Raw genomic sequence first — 13,816 nt, 5'->3', positions numbered from 1 at the left:
GATAGGATGCACTAGGACCCCAGGACCAGGTAAAATTGGATTCCAATCCCAAATCAGATACAAAAATAAATTATATGTTTCTGAAAGATTTAAATGAGAATAACAAAATGTAAAACTTTCTCTTTTTTGTGGGGGTGTTGGGGGACAGAATTTCGCTCTTGTCGCCCAGGCTGGAGTGCAGTGGCGCAATCTCGGCTCACCACAACCTCTGCCTCCCGGGTTCAAGTGATTCTCGTGCCTCAGCCTCCTGAGTAGCTGGGATTACAGGCATGCATGCAGCACTACGCCTGGCTAATTTTGTATTTTTAGTAGAGACTGTTTTCTCCATGTTGGCCAGGCTGGTCTCAAATTCTGGACCTCAGGTGATCTGCCCGCCTTGGCCTCCCAAAGTGCTGGGATTACAGGCGTGAGCCACTGCACCTGGCCGAAACTTGACAACTTTCACAAGAAAATATAGGGGCTTATTCTAGTGATTTCAGATAGAATTGCTGTGCACAACTTAAAGGGGATGTCATCCACTCTGTGTCCCAGGAAATGCCCTGCACACAACATGACAAAACTGGACAGCCTTGAAGTTGTGGATCACGAAAGTCCAGATCGAGGAAGGGGAAGATTTTATAACGAAGACATAAAATCAGAAACCATAATGGCAATGACTAATAAAGTTGACTTCATTAAAATTAGAAACATCTGTTGGTTGGTCAGGTACGGTGGTTCACTCCTGTTACCCCAGCACTTTGGAAGGCTGAGACAGGTGGATCCGTTGAGGCCCAGAGTTCGAGACCAGCCTGGCCAACATGATGAAACCCCATCTCTACTAAAAATACAAAAACTAGCTGGGTATGGTAGCACACACCTGTAATCCCAGCTACTCAGGAGGCTGAGGCAGAAGAATCACTAGAACCTGAGAGGCAGAGGTTGCAGTGAACTGAGATCTCGCCGCTGCACTCCAGCCTGGGCAACAGAGTGAGACTGTCAAAAAAAAAAAGACAGACAGACAGAAAGAAACATCTGTAATGTAAGAGGTGAAACTGGGATTTGAACCCAGACAAAATGAATTGAGAAAAAGTTTGGGGACGTGATGTGCATAGCAATTATTATATAAAAAGAAATTATTATATAAAAAGAATAAAAATAGTTATTTTTTCAGCACCTCTCAGGTGGGCCAATCTTGCTACCACCAAAAACACATATTATATTGTGGGACGGGCATTAAGTTGTTTAGGGTATTGGATATTATATCAGGAAAACCCAATTTAGCTAGCTTAAATATAGGACATCGGGTAGGGCCTATGTCTGGCACCACAGGGCTCCAGCTCTGCCTCTGATTCTCCTGACTTTCCCAGGTCTGTCTGAGCTTTGTTCTGGGCTGGTAGCAAGATAGCTGCAGTAGTTTGAAGCATCACCTCCAGGTACAGTAACATGCAAAGGAAGAAGCATCATCTAGTCTATTCTGTGAGAAAGGACGTATTTCCTAGAAGTCTCTTGGGAGAGACATTCCTTCAGAATTCATCAGAATTGAGTCTGAATTGAGTCACAATTCTGTTCTTAAACCAGTCTCTGCCAAGGGATGTGAGATAAACATAACTGGTGTAGTAAAGCATATGGCTTTGTGGAGGAAGGTGGATACCTCCCCAAAGTTTGGTGCTTTTAAGGAGAAAGAAGGAGGGGAATGAATGTTAATTAGGCAATTAACAAAATCCGCTCCATTCACGAAGCTTCACTACGAGCACCGTGGAACATTCCTGCACTTCCCTTCGTTCTGATTCCACCTTTGCCTAGAGTCTTTCTGATTGACACTTAACTTTTCCAAATTTCTTGATACTAGGAAAGTACTGAATGAGTGTGTCAGTCACTGAAAACATCTCTCTCTCAATATGAAATTTAAAAATCGATATTTTGGTTTAGGGTTAGGGTTTTCTGTTCCTCTGATTTTTGCTATTTCTAGAACGTTCTATAAATGGAATCAATGCAGTAGTCTTTCGAGTCTGGCTTCTTACACTTAGCACAATGCATTTAAAATTCATCATGGTGGTGTCTGCGTCCGTATTTTTTTCCTTTTCATTGCTGAGTATCATTCCATCATAAGGATGCATCCCAGTCTGTTTATCCATTCCCCAGTTGAAGTGCATTTGGGTTATCTACAGTTGGGGCAATTATGAATAAAGCTACTATAAACACATGTACAAGTTTCTGTATGAACATAAGTTTTTATTTCTCTTTGAAAAACACCTACATGAGGAATTGCTGGCTCATATAGTGAGTGTATTTTTTTTTTTTCTTTGAGACGGAATCTCGCTCTGTCGCCCAGGCTGGAGTGCAGTGACACAATTTTGATTCACACAACCTCCGTCTCCCAGGTTCACGCCATTCTCCGGCCTCAGCCTCCCAAGTAGCTGGGATTAGAGTCACCTGCCACCACGCCCGGCTAATTTTTGTATTTTTAGTAGAGATGGGGTTTCGCCATGTTGGCCAGGCTGGTCTCAAATGCCTGACCTCAGGTGATACACCCGTCTCAGCCTCCCAAAGTGCTGGGATTACAGGCATGAGCCATCCCACTGGGCTGTGAGTGTATGTTTGACATTATAAGAAGCTGAAAAACTGTCCTGTGATTCCTTATTTTTTATTTAATTTTATTTTTTCTTAGAGTCTCGCTGTGTCACCCAGGCTTGAGTGCAATGGCACAATCTTGGCTCACTGCAACCTCCGTCTCCCGGGTTCAAGCATACTCTCCTGCCTCAGCCTCCCAAGTAGCTGGGATTACAGGCATGAGCCACCACTCCTGGCTAAGTTTTGTATTTTTAATACAGATGGAGTTTCTCCGTGTTAATCAGACTGGTCTCGAACTCCCGACCTCAGGTGATCCACCCACCTCAGCCTCCCAAAGTGCTGGGATTACAGGTGTGAGCCACCGCACCCGGCCTGGCCTGTGATTCTTAAATGTCAATTTGGGGAAGATATCTGGCAACCATGACTTTAACCAACTGATCCAACTTAACATTAATAAGAGTGGGACAACCTGATAATTTTGATGTGGTGTGTTAGGAAATGTGCAGTATGACATATTCTTGGCAAAATTGTACCAATCAAGCCTCTAGGCCTAGTTTCCAGACTACGAAATGTACAGGAAGATCAAGATACAAATTAAAGGGGACCATGGGGAAGCACCCAGGCAAAGCTAGGCTGTGGGCATTCATAACACAACTGTCCCGGCCCCTTCAAAAAGTGAATGTCAGCCGGGCTCAGTGGCTCAGCCTGTCCATCCAGCACCTTGGGAGGCCGAGGCAAGCAGGTCGCCTGAAGTCAGGAGTTCGAGACCAGCCTGACCAAAATGGCGAAACCCCAATCACTAGCAAAAATACAAAAATTAGCCTGGCATGGGAGGGGGGGCGTGCCTGTAATCCCAGCCACTAGGGAGGCTGAGGCAGGAGAATTGCTTGAACCTGGGAGGCAGAGGTTGCAGTGAGCTGAGACTGTGCCACTGCCGTCCAGCCTGGGCCACAGACCAAGACTCTGTCTCAAAAAAATATATATATTATTTTAATTTAATTTAAAAGGCCAGGCGCAATGGCTTACGCCTGTAATCGCAGCACTTTGGGAGGCCAAGGTGGGAGGATCACTTGAGGTCAGGAGTTGGAGACCAGCCTGGCCAACATGGTGAAACCCCATCTCTACAAAAAATACAAAAATTAGCCAGGCATGGTGGCGGGCACCTGTAATCCCAGCTACCTGGGAGGCTGAGGCATAACAGTTGCTTGCACCTGGGAGGGGGAGGTTGCCACTGCACTCCAGCCTGGGCAGCAGAGCGAGACTCTGCCTCAAGAAAAAAAAAAAAAAAGTGAAAGTCAACAAATAAAACCCAAAGCAACAAAAAGTCAATGTCACGGGTGGAGAACAGACGGGGAGAGAGGGAAACAGGGGAACTGCTATGAATGAAAAGAGAATAAAAAGACATTACAAGCAGATGCAAAACTTTGATTGAATCCTGGTCATTAAAAAAAAAAAATCTATGGAAGACGTTTTTGGGGAAATACAATTATAAAGGGACTCAATATTATGAAATAACATTACAAAGTTAGAATTTTCTTAGATGTTTTAATTACATCATAGTTATAGAAAAGAGTGTTCTTCTTTTTTTTTTTTTTTTCTTTTTGAGAGAGAGTTTCACTCTTGTTGCCCAGGTTGGAGTACAATGGTGCGATCTTGGCTCACCACAACCTCCACCTCCCAGGTTCAAGCGATTCTCCTTCCTCAGCCTCCCAAATAGCTGGGATTACAGGCACATGCGCCACCATGCCTGGCTAATTTTGTATTTTTAGTAGAGACGGGGTGTTTCTCCATGTTGGTCAGGCTAGTCTCAAACTCCCTACCTCAGATGATCTGCCTGCCTCGGCCTCCCAAAGTGCTGGGATTACAGGCATGAGCTACCGCGCCCGGCCCACATAATTTTGTAAAAAACAATGATAATAATAAGCAGCTCACAGTAAAAAAGAAAATGTGTAAGTACACACACAAAAAATCCAAGTACCATGTAGTAGAAGCAGTTTGAACAACAGATAGAATGAACAGACTTGCAAATACTTCAATACTGGAATTTTAGACATAGATTATATAATAACTATGTGGCCGGGCGCGGTGGCTCATGCCTGTAATCCCAGCACTTTGGGAGGCCGAGGCGGGCAGATCACCTGAGGTCAGGAATTGGAGACCAGCCTGGCCAACATGGTGAAACCCCATCTCTACTAAAAATACAAAAAATTAGCCAGGCATGGTGGCAGGTGCCTATAATCCCAGCTACTCGGGAGGCTGAGGCAGGAGAATCGCTTGAACCCGGGAGGCAGAGGTTGCAGTGAGGCGAGATCACACCATAGCACTCCAGCCTGGGCAACAAGAGGTAAACTCCGTCTCAAAAAAAAAAAAAAGAAGAGGAAATTAGGACACACAGAGAGACACCAGGGGCAAGAAGCACACACAGAGGAGAGACCACAGGAACACATGGCAAGAAGGCAGCCCTCGCCCTCCGCAAGCCAAGCACAGGGTCCTTTGGGCGAAACCAAACCTACCAGCCGTGATCTTGGACCTCCAGCCTTAGGACTGTGGGAAAATAAACTTCTGTTATTTGAGCCCCCAGTCTATGGTATTTTATTATGGCAGCCCTAGCAAAATAAGGCAATTCCCCACCTTTGCTGGCCTTGGACTTGGACTTTTTTATTTCACAGCCCCTTGGGGTTTCACCCTGGTCGTCCAGGCTGGAGTGTAATGGTGCATTCTCGGTTCACTGCAACCTCCGCCTGTCAGGTTCAAGCGATTCTCCTGCCTCAGCCTCCTGAGTAGCTGAGATTACAGGCAACCACCACCATGCCCGGTTAATTTTTTTGTATTTTTAGTAGAGACGGGGTTTCACCGTGTTGACCAGACTGGTCTCAAACTCCTGACCTCAGGTGATCCGCCCGTCTCAGCCTCCCAAAGTGCTGGGATTGCAGGCATGAGCCACTGTGCCCAGCCACCACTTCCTTTTCTTTTATTTTCTTTCTTTCCTTTTTTTTTTTTTTTGAGATGGAATCTCGCTCATTTGCCCAGGCTGGAGTGCAGTGGCGTGATTTCAGCTCACTGCAACCTCCACCTCCCGAGTTCAAGCGATTCTCCCGCTTCAGCCTCCCGAGTAGCTGGGATTACAGACATGAGCCACCACACCCTGCTAATTTTTGTAGAGACAGGGTTTCACCATGTTGGCCAGGCTGGTCTCAAACTCCTGACCTCAGGTGATCCACCCGCCTTGGCCTCCCAAAGTGCTGGGATTACAGGTGTGAGCCACCACATCCGGCCTTCCTTTTCTTTTCTAAGATTTGATTTGTCCCACTCATTCCTTACTATCTTGCCACCTCTGTGATGATTTTAAGAGGGATATTTGTTTGTTTTAAAACAATATCCAGCTTTTCAGTTATTCTCATTGTCTATTCAAATACCTTCCCCCACAGATCAGCTAAAAGGTAGAGAAGTCACGAAATGACAGCAGAGGGACAGGGGAGCTGGTGAGGAGAAAACGTGAAGGACAGGGGAGCTGCTGAGGAGAAAACGTGAAGGGCAGGGGAGCTGCTGAGGAGAAAGCGTGAAGGACAGGGGAGCTGCTGAGGAGAAAGCGTGAAGGGCAGTTTCATGGCAGAGGGACCGAGGAGCTGAGGAAGAGGAAAAAGTGAAGGGCAACTTCAAGGTTTTTAAACCTGGGAGGAGATTTTAAAAAGGTTTCAAAAAAATAAAAGTAGAAAACAAATTAAAACAAACAAAAAAATGATAAAAAGTTTGTTTCTAGCAAGAGATCAGAAAGAAAAGCAAATTTTCAGACAACAACCGACTTTGGTTTTTATCTGTACTGGACATGTATAAGCTTTTTTTTTTTGTCATTTGTTCACTAAACAGTACAGTATAACAACTATTGCATAGCATTTATATGTTTTGTGTTTTGTTTTGTTCCTTTGAGACGGAGTCTCATTCTGTCGCCCAGGCTGAAGGGCAGTGGTGCGATCTCGGCTCACTGCAACCTCCACCTGGGTTCAAGCGATTCTCCTGCCTCAGCCTCCTGAGTAGCTGGGATTAGAGGCGTGCGCCACCGCACTCGGTTAATTTTTGTATTTTTAGTAGAGATGGGGTTTCACCATGTTGGCCAGGCTGGTCTCAAACTCCTGACCTCAAGTGATCTGCCCACGTGGGCCTCCCAAAGTGTTGGGATTACAGGCGTGAGCCACTGCACCTGGTCTAATTTTTGTATTTTTTGTAGAGACAGGGTTTTGCCAGGTTGCCCAAGCTGGTCTCGAATTTCTAACTTCAAGTGATCAACCCATCTCGGCCTCTGAAAGTGCTGGGATTACAGGCGTGAGCCACCGCATGCGGCCAGCGTGCATGTTGTTATTAGGTACCCTGAGTAACTGAGACGTGATTTAAAGTACACAGGAAGGTGTATGTAGGTTATATGCAAATAGTACACATTTTATATCAGGGGTTTGAACATCCTCAAATTTTGGGGGTGTCTGTGTGTGTCTGTGTGTGTGTGTGTGTGTTTTGTAAGACAGAGTCTCACTCTGTGTCCCAGACTGGAGTGCCCTGGCGCAATCTCTGCTCACTGCAACCTCTGCCTCCCGGGTTCAAGCGATTCTCCTGCCTCAGCCTCCTGAGTAGCTGGGATTAGAGGTGATTGCCACCAAGCCTGGCTAATTTTTTTTTTTTTTTTTTTTTAGATAGAGTCTTGCCCTGTTTCCCAGGCTGGAGTGCTGTGCCATGATCTTGGCTCACTGCAACCTCCGCCTCCCAGGTTCAAGTGATTCTTCTGCCTCAGCCTCCCGAGTAGCTGGGATTACAGGCACCCGCCACCACACCAGCTAATTTTTGTATTTTTATTAGAGATGGAGTTTTACCATGTTGGCCAGGCTGGTCTCGAATTCCTGACCTCAGGTAATCCTCACCCCACCTCAGGCCCACCTTGGCCTCCCAAAGTGCTGGGATTACAGGCATGAGCCGCCGCACTGGGCCCCAACTAATTTCTTAGGGTTTTTAGTAGAGATGGGGTTTCACCATGTTGGCCAGGCTGGTCTCGAACGCCTGACATCAAGTGATCCGCCCGCCTCAGCTTCCCAAAGTGCTAGGATTACAAACGTGAGCCACCGTGCCTGGCTAATCCTCAAATTTTGATATCCAAGTGAGGTCCTGGAACCGATTCCCCATGGACATGCAGAGAAAATTGTAATAGTAAGACATCAAAAGGTAAGAAAGGAATAACATTTTCAATCAAATGAGAATTGCTATATTGTAAGTGTGTATCTTCATACACAAACTCATGTAACAGGAAATATAAGTTTATTTTTCTACAACTCAGTTTAACAATTTAATTTTTATTATTCCCATCAGCACCATAGGAAAAGTAACAACGAAAAAAACTGTTATTATTCCCAGACCAGGGAATCTTTATGTAGTCTAAGGATGGGATAGCCTGTTTACTTGTCATCAATTCTACCAAATCTATCGGCCATAGCCTTTTTGTTGTTGTTGTTGTTGTTGTTTGAGACAAGGGTCTCACTCTGTCACCTGGACCAGAGTGTGGTAGCATGATCATAGCTCACTGCAGCTTCAAGCTCCTGGCCTCAAGGGATTCTCCCATTTCAGCCTCCCAAAGCACTGAGACACACATAAGCCATGGCACCTGACTATAGCTTGAGTTTTGTTGGACCCACCTGAGGCTTAGATTTTAAAATTCAAAAGCTGGCCAGGCATGGTGGCTCAAGCCAGTAATCCCTGCACTTGGGAGGCTGAGGTGAGTGGATTGCCTGAACTCAGGGGTCTGAGACCAGCCTGGCCGACATGGCAAAACCCTGTTTCTACTAAAAATACAAAAATTAGCCCAATATGGTGGTGTGCACCTCTTGTCCTAGCTACTCAGGGGGCTGAGGCGGGAGGATCACTTGAGCCTTGGGAGGTTGAGGTTGCAGTGAGCCATAATCTCCAGCCTCGGTAACAGAGGGAGACCCTGTCTCCAAAAAAAGAAAAAAAGCAAAAGCTGTGGCTGTGGCTGTGGCTCACACCTCTAATCTCATCACTCTGGGAGGCCAAGGCTGGAGGATGCCTTGAGACCAAGAGTTCAAGACTAGCCTGGAAAACATAGGAGACCTTGTCTTTACAAAAACGTTTTAAAAATGACTAGGTGGGGTGGTACACACATGTAGTCCTGGCTACTCAGGAGGCTAAGGTGGAAGGATCACTTGAGCCCAGGAGCTGGAGGTTACAGCGAACTACGATCATACCACCATACTCCAGCCTGGACAAGAGGGCAAGGCTTTGTGTGTCTCTCTCTTTTTTTTTTTTTTTTTTTTAACATTTTCATTTATTTATTTCAGAAGAGAACTAGAGTGAAGACCTTGTCTCTCAAAAAAAAAAAAAAAATCAAAAGCTTACAACTGATTCCTTTCTTCCCTCGTTCCCCTAACCTGCTACCATGTCAATGGCATTAGTTAGGAATGCTTTTGGCTGTGAATAACAGAACAGTTGAATACCAGAGGCTTTAGTGATTGAAGACTGTTTCTCTGGAATTTTTTGTTTTTTTTTTGTTTTGAGATGGAGCCTTACTCTGTCGCCAGGCTGGAGTGCAGTGGTGCGATCTCAGCTTACTATAACCTCTGCCTCCCAGGTTCAAGCAATTCTCCTGCCTCAGCCTCCCAAGTAGCTGGGATTACAGGCCCACACCACCACGCCCAGCTAATTTTTGTATTTTTAGTAGAGACAGGGTTTCACCATCTTGGCCAGGCTGGTCTCGATCTCTTGACCTCATGATCCACTCACCTCGAACTCCCAAAGTGCTGGGATGACACGGTGAGCCACCGCGCCCAGCCTGTTTCTGTTACATAACAAGAAGGCAGGCTGGTACTGGTCCAGTTAGGTCAGAGCCGATAACTCTTGGCCTTTTGCTCGTGTCTGCAGGAAAGCTTTTGCAGCTCCAGCCATGGTGCCAGTGCTTAAGTCACCAACATGGAAGGACTAAGCAAGAGTTTTCCCAGAGCCCCCCAGCGGATTCCTGCATTTTTCTCTTCGGCCCTGATTGTGTTATAGGGCATAATTGCAAAGGAAATTACTTCTCACCCAAGTCCCTCACCTTATGATAATGGAATCTGGGTATTTGTCTAGATTTAATTCCACAGAAAAAGAACTCCCTCTTTTTTTTATTTTTCTGAGGCGGAGTCTCGCTCTGTCGCCCAGGCTGGAGTGCAGTGGCCAGATCTCAGCTCACTGCAAGCTCCACCTCCCGGGTTTACACCATTCTCCTGCCTCAGCCTCCCGAGTAGCTGGGACTACAGGTGCTGCCACCTCGCCCGGCTAGTTTTTTGTATTTTTTAGTAGAGACGGGGTTTCACCGTGTCAGCCAGGATGGTCTCGATCTCCTGACTTTGTGATCCGCCCGCCTCGGCCTCCCAAAGTGCTGGGATTACAGGCGTGAGCCACCGCGCCCGGCCCCAGGAATTCCCTCTTACAAAGCAATTCAGCGCTATGGTGGTTTAAAAATATTATCGACCAGGCATGGTGGCTCACACCTGGGAGGCTGAGGTGAGAGGATCACTTGAGGCCAGGAGTTGAAGGCCAGCCTGGGCACATAGAATGAGACCTCATCTCTACTGAAAAAAAGTCAGCACGCCTGACTGCACAGTGGCCAGACCCCACGCGCATGGGCAGGCCGGGAAAAGGCAGCACAAGTTCCGACTCCAGTGTGTGGGCCTGGCAGCCTGGCCCCCAACCTTCAGGACCTCCCAGGCCTGAGGGTGGGGGCTTCACCAGAGATCTATCCCCTTCCACCCAGGAACGTGTCTGCCTCCCGTTCCCATTCATGGTGCCCAGGCTGTAGGTGCCAGGAGGTGCCTGCAGGCCAGCACCGAGCTGCCCTCAGTCTCCCATTGGCTTCCCTCTGATGCTTGTCAGCACCCAAAGTCTGGAGGGGGCTGAGACGGCCGGGGACTGGTGTGTCAGCACTGCTTTGAGTATGTGCACACCTGGCCAGGCTGTGATAGCACCCAGGCTCAGCCCCAACTTTGCTCTGCGATTGGAGCAGGTGCCAACAGCAGGGAGAAGCCAGACAGCAAGAGCAGGCACTTCTGAGCCTGTGAGGGCTGGCGGGGCCTTCTCGGGCCCCCAAGAGTGCAGGGATGCCTAGGTCTGCAGCGGCGGTTTGGGCGGCTGCAGCTGTGTCCAAGGTGGGGAGGGGCGGGGCTCCTGCCTGCTAAGTGGCGCGGGAGGCCCAGATTTGCAGCCACAATTTGGGCAGCTGCACCTGGGGAGCTCCCCCCCGCCCACTCAAAAGGGGCTGGGCTCCCACCTGTCTCTGGCTCCCACTGGTTCTGTGGAGTGTGCAGCCCTGGCCATGCCTCCCTGCTGCAGCCGGCGTGATAGGAGTAGCCTCTCCAGATGGCCACCTGCTGTCATCAGGAGAATCCCTTGAGTCCAGGAGTTGAGCTGGCAATGAGCTATGAATACACCACTGCACTCCAGTCTGGGTGACAGAGCAAGAAATAATAAATAAATACAGTATGAATTGTTTGACATACCTTTCTTCAAAAAATGATTCCTTCCCTTGACTGCAGCCTGATAAAAAAAGGAAACAAAATGATACCTACTTTCTCTCCCCTTTTGAGTGGGGCCATATTTAATGACTTGCTTTTCATGAAAACGTGGCAGAAGTGTGAGACCTCCAAGATGAGATCATTAAAAACATGGCAGCTTTCATTTTGTTTGCTTGTACGTCACTCTTCCTGGGGAAAACCAGCTGCCGTGTCATGAAGACACTCAAGCAGCTCAGGAACTGAGGCCTCCTGCCCACAGCCAGCGCTGACTTTCCAGCCCCGTTCAAACATTCAGATCCTGCAGCCCCAGCTGACATCTTCGCTAGAACCTGAGAAGAGCCTTGCCGGAACCACCCAGCTAAGCTACCCCTGAATTCCTCACCCACAGAAGCTATGTGAGATAATTTATTATGTAAGATAATACATGTTTATTGTCATTTGAAGTCACTAAATTTTGGAGTCATTTGTTACACAGCCATAGATAATACAATACGGCTCCTCAAGTCTTTCGAGAAGCCTGGATCCAAGGCGATGTGCTCACCTGCATCCACTTGCCTGAGTCCCTCTTTCTTCTCCCCTGTAGAGTTTTCCTGCTGGAATAACGTTTCCATTCCCTCTGCTCACCAGGGACATGACTTCCGTTGAGCTAGGTGCCTCATCTGATGGGTCTCGTATGCCTTTAAAAAAGGGCAGATTCAGCCAGGCGCGGTGGCTCACGCCTGTAATCCCAGCACTTTGGTAGGCCGAGGCGGGTAGATCACAAGGTCAGGAGTTCGAGACCAGCCTAGCCAATATGCTGAAACCCCATCTCTACTAAAAATACAAAAATCAGCCGGGCGTGGTGGTGTGCACCTGTAGTTCCAGCTACTCAGGAGGCTGAGGCAGGAGAATCGCTTGAACCCAGGAGGTGGACATTGCAGTGAGCCGAGATCGCACCATTGCACTCCAGCCTGGGCAACAAGAGTGAAACTCCGTCTCTAAATAAATAAATAAATAAAATGGCAGAGCCACCAACTCAGCTTAAAAGCAACAGGAGCCTAACGGCCAGCCATGCCATCTGTCACCTTCCTTCTCAGACGATACAGGCCAGTTTCATTCAGGGCGCTGGTTGTCTACCCAAGGGGTAAGATGATCACCAACTAATCTAGGCTCTTTGAGGACTCTGTGGCTCTTTTTTTTTCTTTAACATCAATAGAGACAGGGTCTCCTTATGTAGCCCAGGCTGGTCTCAAACTCCTGGGCTCAAGCAATCCTCCCACCTTAGCCTCCCAAAGTGCTGAAATTACAGGTGTGAGCCACCACGCCCAGCTTTTTTTTTTTTTTTTTTTTTGAGACGGAGTCTAGCTCTGTTGCCCAGGCTGGAGTGCAGTGGTGCAATCTCTGCTCACTGCAAGCTCCGCCTCCCAGGTTCAAGCGATTCTCCTTCCTCAGCCTCCCGAGTAGCTGGGACTACAGGCGCCCGCTACTACACCCAGCTAATTTTTTGTATTTTTAGTAGAGACGGGGTTTCACCATGTTAGCCAGGATGGTCTCGATCTGCTGACCTCGTGATCCACCCGCCTCGGCCTCCCAAAGTGCTGGGATTACAGGCATGAGCCACCGCGCCCGGCTCCAAGAGAAAAAAAAGCTGTGTGTTTGTTTGTTTGTTTGTTTGCTTGTTTGTTTTGAGATGGAGTCTCGCTCTGTAGCCCGGGCTGGAGTGCAGTGGCCGGATCTCAGCTCACTGCAAGCTCTGCCTCCCGGGTTTATGCCATTCTCCTGCCTCAGCCTCCCGAGTAGCTGGGACTACAGGCGCCCGCCACCTCGCCCAGCTAGTTTTTTTTTGTATTTTTTTTAGTAGAGACGGGGCTTCACCTTGTTAGCCAGGATAGTTTTGATCTCCTGACCTCGTGATCCGCCCCTCTCGGCCTCCCAAAGTGCTGGGATTACAGGCTTGAGCCACCGCCCCCGGCCTGTTTGGTATTTTTTTTGAGTCAGAGTCTGATACTGTTGCCCAGGCTGGAGTGCAGTGGTGCAAACTCAGCTCAATGCAACCTCTGCCTCCCAGGTTCAAGTCATTCTTGCACCTAAGCCTCCCGAGTAGCTGGGATTACAGGCACGCACCACCATGCCCGGCTAATTTTTGTATTTTTAGTAGAGACGGCGTTTCTCCATGTTGGCCAGGCTGGTCTTGAACTCCTGACCTTAAGTGATTTGCCCACCTCAGCCTTCCAAAGTGCTGGATTGCAGGTGTGAGCCACTGCACCCGGCCTCTTTTCTTTTTTAAAAAAAGAATTAAAAACCTTAAAACTTTATGGGACACTTGACAAATTTTAGTGTCATCCTTGAGCAAGGGCCATGATAATCTTCTTTGTATTGTTCCCGTTTTAGCATATGTGCTGCTGAAGCAAGCATGGCCACCATTCTTTTTTTTTTTTTTTTTTTTTTCTGAGACAGAGTCTTGCTCTATCACCCAGGCTGGAGTGCAGTGGTGCAGTATCAGCTCACTGCAACCTCTGCCTCCTGAGTTCAAGGGATTCTCCTGCCTCAGCCTCCCAAGTAGCTGGGATTACAGGTGAGCGCCACCATGCCCAGCTAATTTTTGTATTTTTAGTAGAGTCGGGGTTTTACCATGTTGGCCAGGCTGGTCTCAAACTCCTGACCTCAAGTGATCCTCCCGCCTCAGCCTCCCAAAATGCTGGGATTACAGGTGTGAACCACCGTGCCTGGCTCTCAGTTCTAATTCT

The 13,816-nt window shown here is 47.9% G+C and overlaps 1 non-coding gene across 1 annotated transcript; it reads right to left on the bottom strand.

The window, feature by feature from the left end:
• Positions 1 to 13,377: 13,377 nt before the first annotated feature.
• Positions 13,378 to 13,480, bottom strand: LOC117084601. The gene has a single exon (XR_004437531.1). It is a non-coding gene; the product is annotated as a U6 spliceosomal RNA (small nuclear RNA).
• Between the last annotated feature and the right edge of the window lie 336 nt (positions 13,481 to 13,816).

Source organism: Trachypithecus francoisi, unplaced genomic scaffold (genome assembly GCF_009764315.1).
Source record: "Trachypithecus francoisi isolate TF-2019V2 unplaced genomic scaffold, Tfra_2.0 Lachesis_group0, whole genome shotgun sequence".
Classification (NCBI taxonomy): domain Eukaryota; kingdom Metazoa; phylum Chordata; class Mammalia; order Primates; family Cercopithecidae; genus Trachypithecus; species Trachypithecus francoisi.
The sequence above is the reverse complement of the archived record's forward strand: the minus strand, read 5'-3'. Positions and strand labels throughout refer to the sequence as shown.